This window comes from Spea bombifrons, chromosome 3 (genome assembly GCF_027358695.1).
Source record: "Spea bombifrons isolate aSpeBom1 chromosome 3, aSpeBom1.2.pri, whole genome shotgun sequence".
NCBI classification, from domain to species: domain Eukaryota; kingdom Metazoa; phylum Chordata; class Amphibia; order Anura; family Pelobatidae; genus Spea; species Spea bombifrons.
The window spans coordinates 114,045,830-114,063,234 of NC_071089.1; positions in this window are offsets into that span (position 1 = coordinate 114,045,830).

A 17,405-nucleotide genomic window follows, 5' to 3' on the forward strand; every position below is an offset into this window, starting at 1 on the left:
CATAAGGCTTTTCTGGAGGCAGAGTGCCCCATGATATGCCTTTTAACCCCCTTCATGCCACTCTGCCTCCAGGAATGCCTTATACCCACTATATGCCACTCTGTCCCATGATATGCCTTTTAACCCCCTATATGGCAGAGTGGCATATAGGGGGTTAGAAGGCATATCATGGGACAGAGTGGCATATAGGGGGTATAAGGCATTTCTGGAGGCAGAGTGGCATATAGGGGGTTAGAAGGCATATCAGGGGGCAGAGTGGCAAGCCTGGGGGCAGATGTGCATAACTCGGGGGTAGGTTGTCAAATGAAAGGAAATAAAAACCAAACATGTCTCAATCATAGCTTTTATTAAATATGGAAAAAAATAGTCTACATGAATTAATAAAGAAATAAAAGTTTCTTACCAGAATATCGTGAAGAATAATGCGATCAGTGTTTTGTTCCACTGAATAAAATGGAACTCTTTCATCTAAAAATGTTCGCAGTAGTAAATGTTTTGATCCCATTATGTGTAATGTATTTCATTTATTAGGGCCTTTTAACACTTTTGCTTTCTGGCATTTTAATACAAATAATGAGATAAAAAGAATGGCACATAGTGTGACTCGGGTGTGTATAAGGGGTGCGTGTGGGTATAAGAGCTTCACCGTGAGATAAACTATATGGGGCTGGTCTCCAAATTTTTCCAGGGCTGCTTTTCAGTCCCAGTCCGGCCCTGCGTTCTACGCATGAAGTTCTGCAGAGAGGTTGTTAAGTTGCACATTGTCACAGTCATCTCGGTAAATGATGTTAGAACCTCTGTGACATCCATGGACCGGTTCCTGATTCCCCCATCAACGGGCAGCGAAGCCTGTCCCTAGAACATAGAGAAAAGCAAAGATTAGAATAGACTGGACTGCAGGATATATATATATATACATATATATATATACAGACCCCCAAATGAACTGTACTGTATCGCTTTATACTCTTGGAATGTTTTTTGTTATAAAATGTCTTAGTCCTTAGCTGCGTATATACACGGTATAAATATATCCAGAGATCCCTCAGTTTTATGTTTGCCTAAAATATGTGTGTAAGCGGTGTGAGTTTTTGGGTGTAAATCGTTTACCTGGCCGGTGCAGTTCCTCTCAGGTGTTTGTGCAGAGCTGGTGACGGGAGACGCTGCACCTTCTGCACTGTCTATTTCTGCGATCTAAAGGAAAATATAATTAATGAATTATATCATATATGAATATCGCAAAATATTAGAAAACACTGCAGAGAACTTCTAATATGAACCAAATAGATACATTTGTAACACAAAAGAGCACTACTCACTGTTCTGCGCAGGTAATCCTGAAGGGAGGTTACAACACCGCACAGTGTCACAGACATATCATACAGCGGTGTTAGCGTGTCTGCGGGATCCTCCATGGGCCGGATCCTGGTTCCCCCATTAACGGGCAGTGAACCCCGTCCCTAGGAAAAAAGACAAAAGCAAGCATTGTGTGTTAAAAAAACAAACATGTATGAAATTATATATACTATATATATATATATATACATACTGTAAACAGTGTATATACATCACAACAGCTTCACCTTTGAATTAATACAGAAGAAATAGAATATCGGTGTTCTGTATCATTAAATATCCAATTTTCTGACATTAAACTTAAAAAATGCCTATTAGTTTCTGATAAAACTGTGAAACATAGTTTGGCCGATTAAGTAAACTTACATTTTCTGAATCCATATCTGATCTGATGCTGAACGGAGCTGATCGTATCGTTCTGCCAGTAAATTCTAGGTTTGAAATCCAAAACCAGTGTATATTGGTCGGTAGCCAAATACAAATGTGAGGTGTTGTATAGATACATTTTACGAATGATTCTTTGTAACCTAATGTGCAGTTAATAGAATTATTTGTGTTAGGAAGAACAAGCTGTTTTATTAGAAAGCAAGGACAAGATATCCGAAAATATAATCAGAGCAAAGAGTAGCAAGTAACAGGCATACTGGCCGTATTGTCTGAAGCGTCTTGTAACTGTATGGCTCATATCCTTGGGAGATGGTGACTCGTAAATTTGTGTATAAAAGCAGGGGGAGGATCCCGATTAAGTCCCTGGGAATTAGCATATTCGTCACGCGCGGTCAATGCGAGGCAGGCTTCGCAGGCCGCAGAGGTCACGCGTCCGGCAACTTTGCCTGCAGGATCATGCCGATGGGTCCGGTGTTCAGTAGACGTTTGGCTGCCGCCACCGCGGGGGTGCTTCGGCAGCACCACTACATTAGGTTAATTCGCCCACGGCAGGATGATCTGACTGTGTGGGGACTCTTTTTGGAGTCCTACAATGGTCGAACTTACTGGCATGCGGCGGAGGTGTCGAATGCTCATCTGCATCTGTTCACCGATGCAGCTGGTTCAGTAGGCTTTGGCGCGATTTTGGGGACGCATTGGTGCGCGGACACGTGGCCTGATGCCTGGAGGGATGCTGGCTTAACCAGGAACGTGGCGTTTCTGGAGCTTTATCATATTGTCGTGGCTGTGGTGCTCTGGGGTGATAAGATTGCGCATAGGAGAGTGTTGTTCTACTGCGATAACATGGCAGTGGTGCAGGCAATTAAGCAAGGCTGTACACATTCCGGGTGTCCGCAATGTAACGGCTGATGCTCTCTCTCGCTTTCAGTGGGCAGAGTTTCGAGCTGCGGCCCCGCAGGCAAACCTGGTAAAGGGGCTTGGGTGCAGCTAGGCGCGATAGAGGGGTCGGCGCTTTGTCCGGTCACAGCAGCGAAGGTATTTTTGCAGGTGCGTCCCGAAGGAGATGGTCCTCTTCTGCTTCACGAAAACGGGCAATTCTTGTCCCATTTTCAATTAATACGGGTCTTTCGAAAAGCCTTGAAGGCGTTGGGACTCCCTGGGTGCTTTTACGGGGGCCACTCCTTTCGGATTGGTGCGGATACTGAGGCTTCCAGACTAGTCTTGTCGGAGGCATCGGTGCAGCGTATTGGCAGTGTGGCTCATCGGGCATTCATATGTTTTTTGGGCCAGGAAGAGGGCCATGGTGAGGCCGAACGGGGAGTGCTTGTGTTTTTCCCCTTTCCGATGCTGAGGTGCGCTGGTTTGGGAAGAGGGGGATGCGGTGGGTACAGCTCCTCCCCGAGCTGGTGCAGCTATCCAGGTTGCTAGGCCCTCCGGCGGTTCTGGTGATTCATCTGTGGGGTAATGATCTCGGTCTCATCCCTGTGCGTTCCCTGGGATTTACCATCAAACGGGATATCGCTCAGGTTTTGGTTTTGTTCCCGGATAATACTATTGTTTGGCCCGAATTGGTTCCTAGGAACTATTGGCGTCAGGCCATTAATCAGAAGGCTATGGAAAGGTCTAGGATTAAACTCAACAAGTGGGTCTCCAAATTCGTGGCTGGGATTCGTGGGATCCCTGTCAGGCACCGGGTCTTTGAACGGGATGCTGCGGTCTATTTTCGGAGTGACGGGGTCCACCTGTAGGATGTGGGTTTGGATCTGGCGTTACAGGAAGGCCATGGCTCTGAGGTGTGGGGGCCCCCGCTGATTTAAGGTATTAAGACAGCGGGTCTGTGGTGGGTGGCGTGTCTTTGCCGGCCAGGAATTGGTGTGGCTGGACATGGAAGGTGGTGTTAAGGACGGAAGTCGGGTCTCAATCCTCCCCTAACCTCTTGTGGTAAGGTCAATGACCTTGGTCGTGCCCACCGAGCTTATGGCCGGCTGGTGGTTAGCACTGGTAGACGGGCAGCAAATCTGAAAAGGAATCTCCACCTTCACAAAAATGGGTAATGCATGTGTTTAAAGTGTTTAACCTCTTAACGACAATCCAAGTAAATGTACGGGGTTGCCGTGCAACGCGATAACGACAATGCCCAGACATGTACGGGCTGCCGCTAAATAGCTGTATCGCCGCATTTTCGCCGCGATCGCCTGCTTTGCAGCATCCACGGAAGCCTCACAAGTGAGCCTGACCGTGGATCCGGGGAGGGAAGCCCTCCATGGAAGAAAAATGGCAGCACCGATCATCAAAGATCGCGGCGGCGCCCGGCTAAAACAGCTTAGGAAGCGAGGCATGTAGCAACACAATCCCCCCTACCCAGATAGCCTTGTGATTGCTCCGAAGAGCAACCACAAGTGCCATCCTGTAAATGACGTTGTCGTCACAAGAGTCTGTCACAAGAGTGAGCTGATTGGACAGACGAGGATCAGCTCACTCCTGTTTGAGATTTTGGCGGATGCGCCGCGAAAACGAAGACGATCTTCGATTCTTCGTGGTTGTGAGTCTTCGTCTTCGTTTTACCGGCACTGTATTCTCTTCCACGTTTCTTCGGAACCAACAAAAAAACAGACTCTTCTTGTTCGTTTTGATGTTCGCCTGAAGACGAATTCACAAGTCTACTTTTATGTAATGTAATAAAGTTTTACTTAATGTAAAGAAGACTTACTTTAATGAGAAAGCGGTGGATCTATGGAGCAGCCTCCTGGAACAAGAACCTTGGGGTCCACAGGACCCCTGAGATTTGTACTTTTAGCTAATGTTATAAAGTCTTCCTTAATGTATGGACAATTAACTGTACTGGGGGAGAGATGAATATGTGGAACAGCCTCCCAGTAGAAGTAACTTGAGGTCTCCAAAACCCCTGAGATCTTTTATTTTATTTCCCTCATCTTTGCAGCTCTCTAATATAAGTTGGTGTTTTTGTTGAGATTTTAAAGATGTTAATAAAAGTTTAATTTTAGAGTGATTTGAGGTATGGTTTTTTCAGTATAGTATATGCTTAACGATAGCCTTTTTTCTTTTGCTGTATGAATGCTTTTGCACTCTGTTCTTGATTGTTTCCTGTGAAGTTTGCCTTTGCTAATATTTGATAAGCAGCACTAATTTGATTGAGTCGGCTCTGAATGCTTAACACATGTACCCACTTTGAACCTGAACCACATTTTCTGGGAATGCTGCAATAAATGCTAATTGTAGCTCGTTTAAGCCTGTATGTCTCCAGATAAATCAACATCTTGTAATTACTGGCAACCTTCCCAGAAAATGTGTGACAGATAACTCATCTCTTGCAGGCAAACAAATGAACAAACTTACTCGTTTCGCTCACTCTCATGACATGACGTCTTGTCCCCGATACAACAAGCGGGGGAATTGGTGTCACAGAAAATGCCATCATTTTGCCCCAAAGTGAACTGAGGCCAATATGGCGGTGTTTGCGGTAAAAAACTTCTCCCCAATTATCCAACAGTGGGAGAGGACGTCACCAGACACGCCATACCATTGCCCTCAGTTCACATTAGGGCAAAATGATGGCCTAATGTATAATGCAGACGAAGATAGCAGATTGAAGGGAAGGCAGCAGAAGTGGTCCTCAGAGAAAGTAGGAAAACATTTAGAGAATGGAATGTGGACCCACACATTTCAAATAAAAAAAAAATTCTTGGTTTTCAGTCAAATTGTGGGGGGTTTGGCAAATTTGCTACTACATAGCTTCCTTTAGATAATAAACTACTTAATAAATCAACTCAAATATGGATAAAAATGAGTACAGAATAAATGCGCAACGACATGTGGATTCTAGCTAACCAAAGGATTTTATTTGATGATATCATTGACTACAGCTAGGTTTAGCTAAACATGCGCAGAAATCTGCTGGATCTGGTGGGCTGCCGGCAGTGACGTTGCAGTTTGTGGCATAAGACCTCGTGTTGTTGGTCTTCTTGCTGCCGGTGGGGATGGTTGTTTACCCGCTGTCACTGTTCCCCGAGCCAGATGTTGCCCAGGGGTTGCAGCGACAGCAGACTTCCCAGAAACTGCGATGTTTTGATGGGGTGTCCTGCATTTCTTCCACAACTTGATTGAATTGTTCTTTTTCTTGTGCCACTTCTGGCATTTCTCCAGCAGAATTCAAAGTTGGAGACATCTGCAAATACAATAGTTTTATGTTATATGTATATTTAGAGACATATGACAATGATACTTACATTTAACTACATATGAGAAGTTCTCATTCACATCAAGATCAGATATTTAATAGGCATCAAGATCAGATATTTAATAGGCATCTTCTAAATAATAGAAATAATTGGCATTTCCATTAAAATGGCACATAAGGCAGATAGCTGGATTGCTGTTTTTTTAAGTGCATAGAATATTTGGTACTAGGTGTTGTACTCATGGCCCAGAGATGTCCACCCATTGTCCATATCTATCTTATGAGGAATGGTCGGTCTGCATTATTTAGTCTATGGAGCAAAGAGGACTTGAGTTAAAGCCTGTGGAGGATTTCTAATATGAACCAAATTCATGAAACAATAAACAAGAGAGCTGAACTCACCGTTCTACGCATGAAGTTCTGTAGAGAGGTTGTTAAGTTGCACATTGTCACAGTCATCTCGGTAAATGTCGTTAGAACCTCTGTGACATCCATGGACCGGTTCCTGATTCCCCCATCAATGGGCAGCGAAGCCTGTCCCTAGAACATAGAGGAAAGCAAAGATTAGAATAGACTGGACTGCAGGATATATATATACACAGACCCCCAAATGAACTGTACTCTATCGCTTTATACTCTTGGAATGTCTTAGTCCTTTAGTCCTGTTACTATGTTCTTTGTATATAGTTTAGTCTGTTAAGTAATCAGTTCCACATCTGAACTATGAATCCATTCCCTGGAAGAGTTCCTTCTCTATTTCTGTAGCACTCACGCATCAGCTTCATGTGTTTTATCTGTATATTAATATAGAAGAAAAGAAAAAATGTCGGTGCGCTAAGCTAGCCCCAGGCTCAAATAATACAAATGTGTAATACGAGGCCTACCAAACAGGTGTAAGCATGCTGCAAGAAACAGTGTATTGGCTGTACAATGTATACAAGAAACAAAGCGCAGACAGTTTTTGTTTTTTGTATACATTGTACAGCCAATACACTGTTTTTGCAGCATGCTTACACCTGTTTGGTAGGCCTCGTATTACACATTTGTATTATTTGCGCCTGTGACTAGCTTAGCGCACCGACATTTTTTCTTTTCCCTGTTTGCACATATTTGAGGTTGTTGGCTCCTCATCAGTCTGGTTGCAGCTTGCTGTCCAGGGGTTAATAGGGAGGAGGTTTAATTGCACCTCCCCCAACACATTAATAAGGTTTTGGTAGCAGTATAAACTGCTTTGTGTGCCCACTATGTAGGAGGTGAGAGTAGGTTCTCACCCTATTGAGAGTGTGCCTTGACGTGGCGGGTGAGCTTAATTTTGCTTTGGCCAATTCATATAACCAAAACCTCTCATTTATATTATGTTTATATATCTGTTGCCAACTTTATTAGGGTAAGAAGCGCAGACAGTTTTTGTTTTTTGTATTAATTCAAGATTTATAAAACTCAATAGTGATAAAACTGAGTAGTATTGACATAGAATTTACAGAGATCTGCGTATATACATACTGTGTGTATATATATATACAGAGATTCCTCAGTTTCAAGTTTGCCTAAAATATGTGTGTAAGCGGTGTGAGTTTTTGGGTGTAAATCGTTTACCTGGCCGGTGCAGTTCCTCTCAGGTGTTTGTGCAGAGCTGGTGACGGGAGACGCTGCACCTTCTGCACTGTCTATTTCTGCAATCTAGAAAAATATAATGAATGAATTATATCATATATGAATATCGCAAAATATTAGAAAACACTTTAGAGAACTTCTAATATGAACCAAATAGATACATTTGTAACACAAAAGAGCGCTACTCACTGTTCTGCGCAGGTAATCCTGAAGGGAGGTTACAACACCGCACAGTGTCACAGACATATCATACAGCGGTGTTAGCGTGTCTGCGGGATCCTCCATGGGCCGGATCCTGGTTCCCCCATTAATGGGCAGTGATCCCCGTCCCTAGGAAAAAGACAAAAGCAAGCATTGTGTGTTAAAAAACAAAATCATTTATGAGATTATATATACTATATATATACATACTGTAAACAGTGTATATAAATCACACCAGCTTCATGTGTTTCATGTTTGAATTAATACAGAAGAAATAGAATATCGGTGTTCTGTATCATTAAATATCCAATTTTCTGACATTAAACTTTAAAAATGCCTATTAGTTTCTGATAAAACTGTGAAACATAGCTTGGCCGATTAAGTAAACTTACATTTTCTGAATCCATATCTGATCTGGTGCTGAACTGAGCTGATCCAATTGATCTGCAGTAAATTCTAGGTTTGAAACCCAAAAGCAGTGATGTGTAGTGTTACCAATTGGTAACATGATGACATCACAATGGCAGACACAGTACCTTGATATCCTTTGTGTCTGCCTCTATGATGTCATCTTGTTACCAAGACATAATGTTAGACACAAAAGCCTTCAGCCATAAAAGTCATTATAATATAAGGTATTGGGAAATCATTTAATTATTTCTTTTTCTAAATCATTATTTTAAATTTAAAATAATTAACACGTGAAGCCCATCAGGAATGAGAGTCAGTTGTTTTTATTGGAATCAGACATGTAATAAAAGTGTAAATATGGTATTCCAATCAATATTTCAATCATCTGTAGAAATGTTTTCTATGCTCAGGTAATTAAGGTAAACTTTTCATCCAAGGCAGCAGATCAGCTATGATGTCGGAAATCAGACTGCACTTTTACAGCTTATCTCAAGATACAGATACAATAAACTTTCATGGGGCTTTATACCTATCCCATGCATTTTTTAAACTCATTCTTTGTGTTAGCCTCTACCACTTCTGATGGGAGGCCGTTCCATGTATCTACTATTTATCTTGATAAAGCAAAACTTTCTTACATTTTTTTTTAGATCTACTTAGTGTGAAGTCCTACCTATTTGTAGCGCTACCTCCTGCCACATCTATAGTTGAACCTTTCTTTTACTTAGAATATCTATTCACTATTTGTTCTTTTTCTAATTCGTATCCCGGGTGCAGGTCTATACTCGTTTTTCTATACATACGGATGACCTAGGATGAGTCAAAATACACATTTTTAGTTTTTTTTTTTCATTGCATCTCAACCTGACATTTAGGAAGGAAAGAAGGACTAAGGTTGGGACACTTGGGAGGTATGGAAAATGGTTGACTAGAAGAGCTGTGATTATTATTATTATTATTATTATCTTTTATTTATATAGCGCCAACAATTTACGAGCGTACAGCATTGTCATGGGATATTAGAATTAAGAATATTTTAATGAATCCACACTATGTTAAATATGCTCAACAAAAAAAACTTTTAATTAAATGTTTAATTATTTAATTTTATATATTTCATCCCATAAAACCCAATGTGTGGTTTTCTTTTGGCGCCTTATCCATTTAATTCCTCCTTCCAAGCATTGAGACAGGTGTATTATGAGGGAGGGGGCTGAAATTATTAAGAATTAGACTGGATCCGATTCAGAGACTGCTGTGCAGAATTATGATACCAGTGGTGTGGGGGTGGGGTGTTTGGCTCCACCCATTTTCCTGTCCTAGCCACACCCATCTCTGCCCTTTGTGTTCCCTGTGGAATGTTTTACTATATATGGATTATATTTCTAATATTATATCATGTGATATCACAGACCCACCTGGTCTGTCTGTTTTTCCTTAATTCAGGAGCCGTATAGCTATACTCTGCATGCTTCTCTATATTACCCTCTACCACCTCTGTTGAGAGTCCGTTCCACTGTGTTGTAAAAGTAAAACGTTATTACGCAAACAGAGCCTGTATATGTGATGCTTCTAATAATCATATCAACCTCTGAAAATCCAGAAATGCTCTGCAGAAACCCAGTGGATGAGTACATTGTATCAGAATGAATTAAAGTCAGAGAATACTTGCCAGGAATGACCTGGGGATCGGCACAAAGCCCTAGGTAACTCCAAAAGTTTGAGCTTTAAGGTAAAATGCAGCCGCCCAGAATATTGCCAATGAGCTGGGAGATATTGGCTTTTAAGAGTCACATAGATGGTAGATGACGGTTTACGATCAGTTAACCTCTTGAGTCATTAACAATTTGTTAATTCACCCCTTTGATAAAAAAAAGTTATATTTTAGGATGAGTACAATCAATAACTTCTTACACCAAACAAGTTGTCATCATTGAGATTCTGCAGCCTCGGCAGAGAGACACGCGGAAGGGAACGCTTATATTTTAATTACAGACCACACTGTTATCCAGAAACACAGAATCAGCATAATGCAGAGTGAGTAAGAAGTATCGGGCGAGCCGTGCTTTGGAATTAGCAGCTGCCGTATTCACTGCTGGAATTATTTATTTGTCTTTAATAAGGCATCAAGAAGCTCGTATTGAGATCAGAACTGATATTCTTGTAGGAAATGGTAATAATAACTATAACTCACACTGTATGCTGGAGAACTCAGGTTAGACACCTGGACTCAGGTGGACTGCCTGGTCCAAGGATGAAATCCTGCTTCAGGGCACACTCTCTCCACTGATTGGAGGAAAGGGGCAGAGGCTGTTCCCGTGGCTCCGCCCTTTTTTGGGGGAAGTGTTCCGAGAGTCCAGAATGATGCAGATAGATTCATGGAGAAAAAGTAGTGCAGAAACGCTTCTCTTTCTCCGTGAATCTATCCTGAAAGAACTTGGACTATAAAAGTACCGCGTGGACCCACCATTTACCAACAGAAGCTCTGCTGCACCCTACAAATCTTACATAACTGAGGACATTATGACAGCATGGATCACCTGAGGTCAGTGGTCCAGTTAATAAAGACCTACAAAACTGTAAAAACCCATGGCTTCTCCTTGTATTGAGTAGTGGACAGGAAAATCTTCTGGAGGTGGTTAAAGGTCAAGAGGACTTTCTACTCTAACATGAATCATGTGTTTTACATGTAATTCCACAAATTGCCAATAAAGAGTGGATAATTTTCCTAAAAGCAAACGTTGGAGAGGATTAGGGTTTTTCCTGCTGGCTTTTTTATGTTTTCTTTTTTTCAGTGTACACTTGTCTTTTTGCATCCTGATTCATCCATCTTTCTCCTCTTGCTACAACTTTTCTCCTCAGCCAAAAGTGTCACCAAGTGAGTTCAAGGAAGCTCCCATTGGCTTATGTCCGGGGAGAAGCAGACAAAACTAGAAGGTTGAAGAAAGCAGACTGATAGAAGTGAGAAGCGAAGAGAGAAGATAAAAGATAGAAGAAGATGCAGAAGAGGCAGTGCTTGGCAGAGAAAGTAGAATTTAGAAAGCATAAGCGAAAGAGTGAACGAGTATAAAAGTGTGAGTGAATGGGGGCCTACGTATTTACGACGAGAAGCTTTTTGTTTTGTTTTCGTGTGGGGTTTGGCCTCCTTTTTGTGGCTTTGCAAATTTGGCAATTCGTATGAACTCTAATGCACAAGTAATATACTGTGTATATATATATACTGTATATATATATATATATATATATATATATATATACACACGCACACATAATACCTATATTTCGTAGATTCTCAGGTGTCCTCAGATATATATCTTGTCAATGCTGTAGGGTTCTCGTTTGTTTCCTTTAAACCCATCAGTACTACGCAGATGCTTCATCCTCGGTTATCAGTTTTGCTGACTTGTGTCTGCGGTAGAAATTGCTTCTTCCAGGAGAACCATTAAGATAAATGCCGCCTGTCTGGGTTAGCGCCCTTAAAGAAGGTTACTATAGCATTTGGTGTCTTTAGAACAATTTGAAAATCAAGATGGCTATTTTATTTGCAAAAATATACCCTCGCCAAATAAAAACATTCCGAGTTTGTTTTATGGGGTGATGCTAGGGGCTCAAGACTATTAGGTGCCATTGGGAACTATTGATGCCTGTTTATAAGAAGAATAATGTTTTAATTATACAATTTGATTGAGGCTGTTTAGAACAGGAGACGGTCTCTTTAATAGACAAAAAATATGGATCAACTAATTCTTATTTTCTTTTTATGAAGTTGCAAATCGATGTACAGAAATATTTTCTTTAAAGATACTCCTTTTTTTACGTCATTGTGGGGTTTTGAGGGTATTTTAACATACATGGGACAGGTGAATGGCATCTGATTAAGGTTTGAGTCTTAACACCAGGATAAATAGGCAGACTAGACGGGGAGAACGGGTCTGATCTGCCGGCAAAGTCTATGTCTATATTTATAATTCATACTAAATGTTGGACTTTACATCTATGAATGATATCAAATGAAAGCCCTATCTGCTCTTGAAAAAAACAATATTTAATTTGTGTGGGTGCAAGAAAAAACGAAAAAGGAGAGCCATGGCTAGGGGAAACGTAGTGTAAAAATGCCGGAAAAGTCTCAGGCTTTTGGGCGCAGCAAAGAAGGGGTTGACTAGCTGGAAAATGATATAGTGGAAACATTGTGCCGGTATTATTTTCACAGCATAGGAATCTATGATAGATGGTGGGTTAGCTAGGTGTACCAGGGCGAGAATGCATCATGGAACAGGGTCTACTGGTGCCCCCTATCCTTTACAAAAAATAAGAGGCTGTGTAAAAAAAAAAAGCCAAGGAGCACAAAAATAGGTAGAATATGAAGGAAAATGGGACACGAGGTATGGGTGGTGCTTTCTAATCTTGTCTGCCTCGAATACTGAGGGTTCCATAACACCTGTGGTGCACAATTACTTTGATGGTGATCTTGGTGGTCAAGAGACCAAGAAAATAATAACTGGCCCCCTAAACCAGGAACCAGTAGGTATCTTTAACCACTCCTTGCCCACAATGTTCCATGCTCTTGTAGCAGACATAAAAGCCCACTGAAACGTCATAAACATCTGGAGAACTTGAGGAACATCAGGGCCTGGTTCTTGCTTAATGTTGTCTGCATGTCGGGATAGACCACGTGATTTTGCATCTGGATCCTTCCTTGTGGATGAGCTGGCCATTATATTACTATAATCCATTGCTTCTATGCATGATATTGTCTTAGATGCTTTTGTGAAACCTGCTTGACATTGAGAACAGTGTGCATGAAGATATTGTATTAATTAAACATAACGTTCTTTCCAATAGTATTCAATCGACTGGAAGCATAATTGCAAAGAACTGAAAAAGCTTTCCAGGTATCTACATGTATAAATATATATATATATATACACAAACACACACATACACTAACGTTCAAAAGTTTGGGGTCACTGAGCTCTTTTCATGTAAAACACATTTCTGGCTGTAAAATAGTTGCAACATGAGTTTCTAACGATCAATTAGCCTTTTAAACTTAAACTTGGATCAGCAAACACAACGTGCCATTAGAACACAGGAGTGATGGGAGTGATAAAGGAGTGATGGGAGTGATAAAGGAGTGATGGGAGTGATAAAGGGCCTCTGTATGTGAATTTTCACCATATGCTGGCTTTTTTTTAGTATCTTCCCATGGAAGTGATGTTCCGCGGTTATGTGGACATGTGCGGTTATGTGACAAACAGTATATGATGTCTTAGATGTAGGAACTTAAGAGTTTCCCTATGACAGAAGTCCTATTCCGGACCAAGTTTTTGCAGATCGGAAAATGTTGGTACTATATAAAAAAAAGAATATAGTATAGTTGATATAATAAGTTATAGACATAAAATAATGTTTTCACCCTGCTTTATTAATAATGGACTCAACAAGAGGAAATGTTCAACTTATAGGCAAATGAGCCTGATAGATAGATAGATAGATAGATAGATAGATAGATGGATGGATAGATAGATGGATGGATAGATAGATAGATAGATAGATAGATGGATGGATGGATAGATAGATAGATAGATAGATGATAGATAGATAGATAGATGATAGATAGATAGATAGATAGATAGATAGATAGATAGATGGATAGATACTGGTGACAGATATATGATGATATTGATGATATCCGCACAATGGGCTTAACAGCTACTTAGTTGCTGTGTACTGGTTACTGTCCTAAGCTGACACCGAGCAAGACGCCTGCGACGCTTTCATCTCATTAATTACTCGTTATTTACTGGGTGGAATTGGTTATTTAATAGTGTGTAATAAAATTCCCTCTGACCACTTGTTGTCGGTATTTAGTGTGTAATTACGCTGCGCTTAAAGCTGGCAATATGGACAAACTTTGATTTCTTTAAAAGCTGCATCCCAAACGGAGTTCTTTGTGGAAATAAATACATTTACGGTTTAGCTCGTTTATAACCTCTTAACTGCTTAAGTGCTGTTGTGTACAACGGGGAATTGTGGCGTAGGCTGGGTACAGCGGGCACAGACCCTCTACTGCCCCCCCATATACAGCCAATTTACACTACGCAGGACTGTGCCTTGCCTCCCATCGCCTGCTGTACCCTGCGTCCCCGTGCTTGCAGAGTACTGCGATATGATGTCATTCCAGCGCTCATGAGAAAAATAGAGTTTGAAAGCAGAAAAGAACCATTCGACCCTTCTATTCAGGATCATTCATTACTGGATATAAAAGACGTAATCAGAAGCCTTTCCTGAGCGTGCAGATCCCTGGCAGGCCAAGATGCTGTTTCTGGGAATTTCACTGGATCTACACACTGCAAACACTTTCATTCATTCGGTTTACTTACAAGTGCACTATAACATCATCTCTAAATAGTTTGGTTTCTTTTCAGCCTCCAGATCTTTGTATCATTCATTTACCTGCTCTTGAAAGCCTTCGCTTCGCTCCACATACCAAACGCTCTAATGTAGATATAATAATTCTGATGTGAGTGTAAGTGAGTGAGTGTAACATTTGGAAACTACAAATAGAGAAATATCTACGTTTTTACTTCACTACTAGTGTTTTTACTTTTTTCTGTTCCCTACGTAATTGAAGCCGGACACACGAGCGCCCCCTAGTGGACTTTTATTTGATCAACAAATTAGAAAGGCAATATTCGTATTCCTTTCTTTCGTCTCATTGTCTACTGTCTTGGTAACACCAGGTATTAGATACAGTCAGGGGCGTACCTAGAGTATTTGGCACCCGGGGCGGATCCTGTAAGTGGCACCCCCCCCCCAAATGTAAAGACATCTACAAAATTATGTTGGCAAGAATATTTATTGCACCAATTTGTAAACTGTATGTCAACTGTAAACAACAAGAAATCTGAAAAAATAAATTAATAACTTATAAGTAAAATAAATACGTTTAAATAAAATTTACTGAACATATAATAGTGCTTTCTTTAATAACCCTCAAAAAAAACAGGGCCCACATTGCCCACATAGAACCTGACCAGCACCCAAATTACACACACATAGGACGTGCCATCTTTGCCCCCAAACAGCCCAGCATGAGTCAGCATTGTTCCCAAACAGCCGAGTGTATGCCATCTTTGTCCCATAAACACGCTACCTGTGCCATCTTTGTCCCATAAACACCCTGCCTGTGCCATTTTTGTCCAATAAACACCCTGCTTATACCATCTTTGCCTTTTTGACAAATCAACTATACACCTATGATTAACACAAACACTTTTACAGTCACTCACTAATTCACTTTCATTCACACAATCATTTATTCTTTTACACAAATTATTTACACATATTCATTGATGCATTCTCACAAATTCATTAATTCTCTCACTCATTCACACAATTCATCCACACATTAATCCATTCATTTTTGCTCTCTCATTCTGACTCTTTATTTCAATATTCTTGCTACCCTCCTTTCTCCCTATCTAACCATTCTCACCCCCTTCTGACTCCCTTCTCCCTATCTACCCCCTATCCCCCCGTCTCACTCCTTTCTCCCTATCTACCCCCTCCTAACTTTCTACCCTCTCCCCCCTCTGAAGTTCACTTACCTTTCAGGAGTCCTGCGGTGGGGGTGCAAGGCCTCTGTCTCCCAGCTCTGCCACTGTATGGAACAGTATAGAGTGATGGGAGTTATGATGTACTTTAGAACATAATGAAAAAGACATTGGAAATCGTATAGCATAACACCCATCACTCTCACACACTTACCAATCCACACATTCCAATCCACACATTCCACACTTACCAATCCACACATTCCACACTTACCAATCCACACATTCCACACATACCAATCCACACATACCAATCCACAGATTCCACACATACCAATCCACACATTCCACACTTACCAATCCACAGATTCCACACTTACCAATCCACAGATTCCACACATACCAATCCACAGATTCCACACATACCAATCCACACATACCAATCCACAGATTCCACACATACCAATCCACACTTACCAATCCACACTTACCAATCCACAGATTCCACACATACCAATCCACACATTCCACACTTACCAATCCACAGATTCCACACTTACCAATCCACAGATTCCACACATACCAATCCACAGATTCCACACATACCAATCCACACATACCAATCCACAGATTCCACACATACCAATCCACACTTACCAATCCACACTTACCAATCCACAGATTCCACACATACCAATCTACAGATTCCACACATACCAATACACAGATTCCACACATACCAATCCACAGATTCCACACATACCAATCCACACTTACCAATCCACACTTACCAATCCACACTTACCAATCCACGGATTCCACACATACCAATCCACTCTCACTCTCACTGAATGATTTCCTACCTTTCCTCTTTTCTTCTAACAGCAGTCAGCTCTTTTTCTTCCTCTTCTTCTGTCTTCTTCCGGGTCAGAGGGCACGGACGGCGGTGGGCGCGGCTTCAGTGCTGTGCGCCGGGATCTAACAACAAACCCCGGCTCACAGCAGCAGTTGCCGCGCGGATCGCGAGGGAGCGGTATCGGAGGTTCCACCGGCTTAAAATCACTGAAGGGAGCCGGAGGCCTGTTAAAGACCTCCGATACCGCTCCCTTGCGAGCCTTCTCCTCCAGCAGCGGACATTACTGTCCGTCTCTGGAGGGGTGCCAGCAAGTTGGCACCCCCCTGATGAGCGGCACCCGGTGCGGACCGCCCCCCGCTAGGTACGCTACTGGATACAGTGTTTAATAATACCCTCTTGGATTATGTAAAGTGGTTAGGCACTTACTGAACGAGGCTGAAACGTTGATTCCCCTCCACATTCTTTTAGGCAATGGGTTATGAGGACTGAGAATATGCTGGCTATGGAAGAGTTGGTGGCCAGATCTGATCATCTCAGTGAACGGCATCGGTGGACCCGGTTCTATTGGTCCCGGTTCTTGACAGATCCTTCCACTCAAACACTATTAGCCTAATCGATATTGTTTTGCCGATTGCTGACGCTCTCTCTCTTCCTTGACTGGGCTGTTACCATGCTTGTTTTTTTTGTAATATGGACTATCCTGCTGCGTCCGGACTTTGCTCTGTACTTTTATCTCCCTTGGATGTCCTCATTTTTTTCCCTTCCCCCCTCCCCACTTTCCCAATGGTTTATGTATTCATGTTGTTTAAAAAAAAAAACCTTTGAT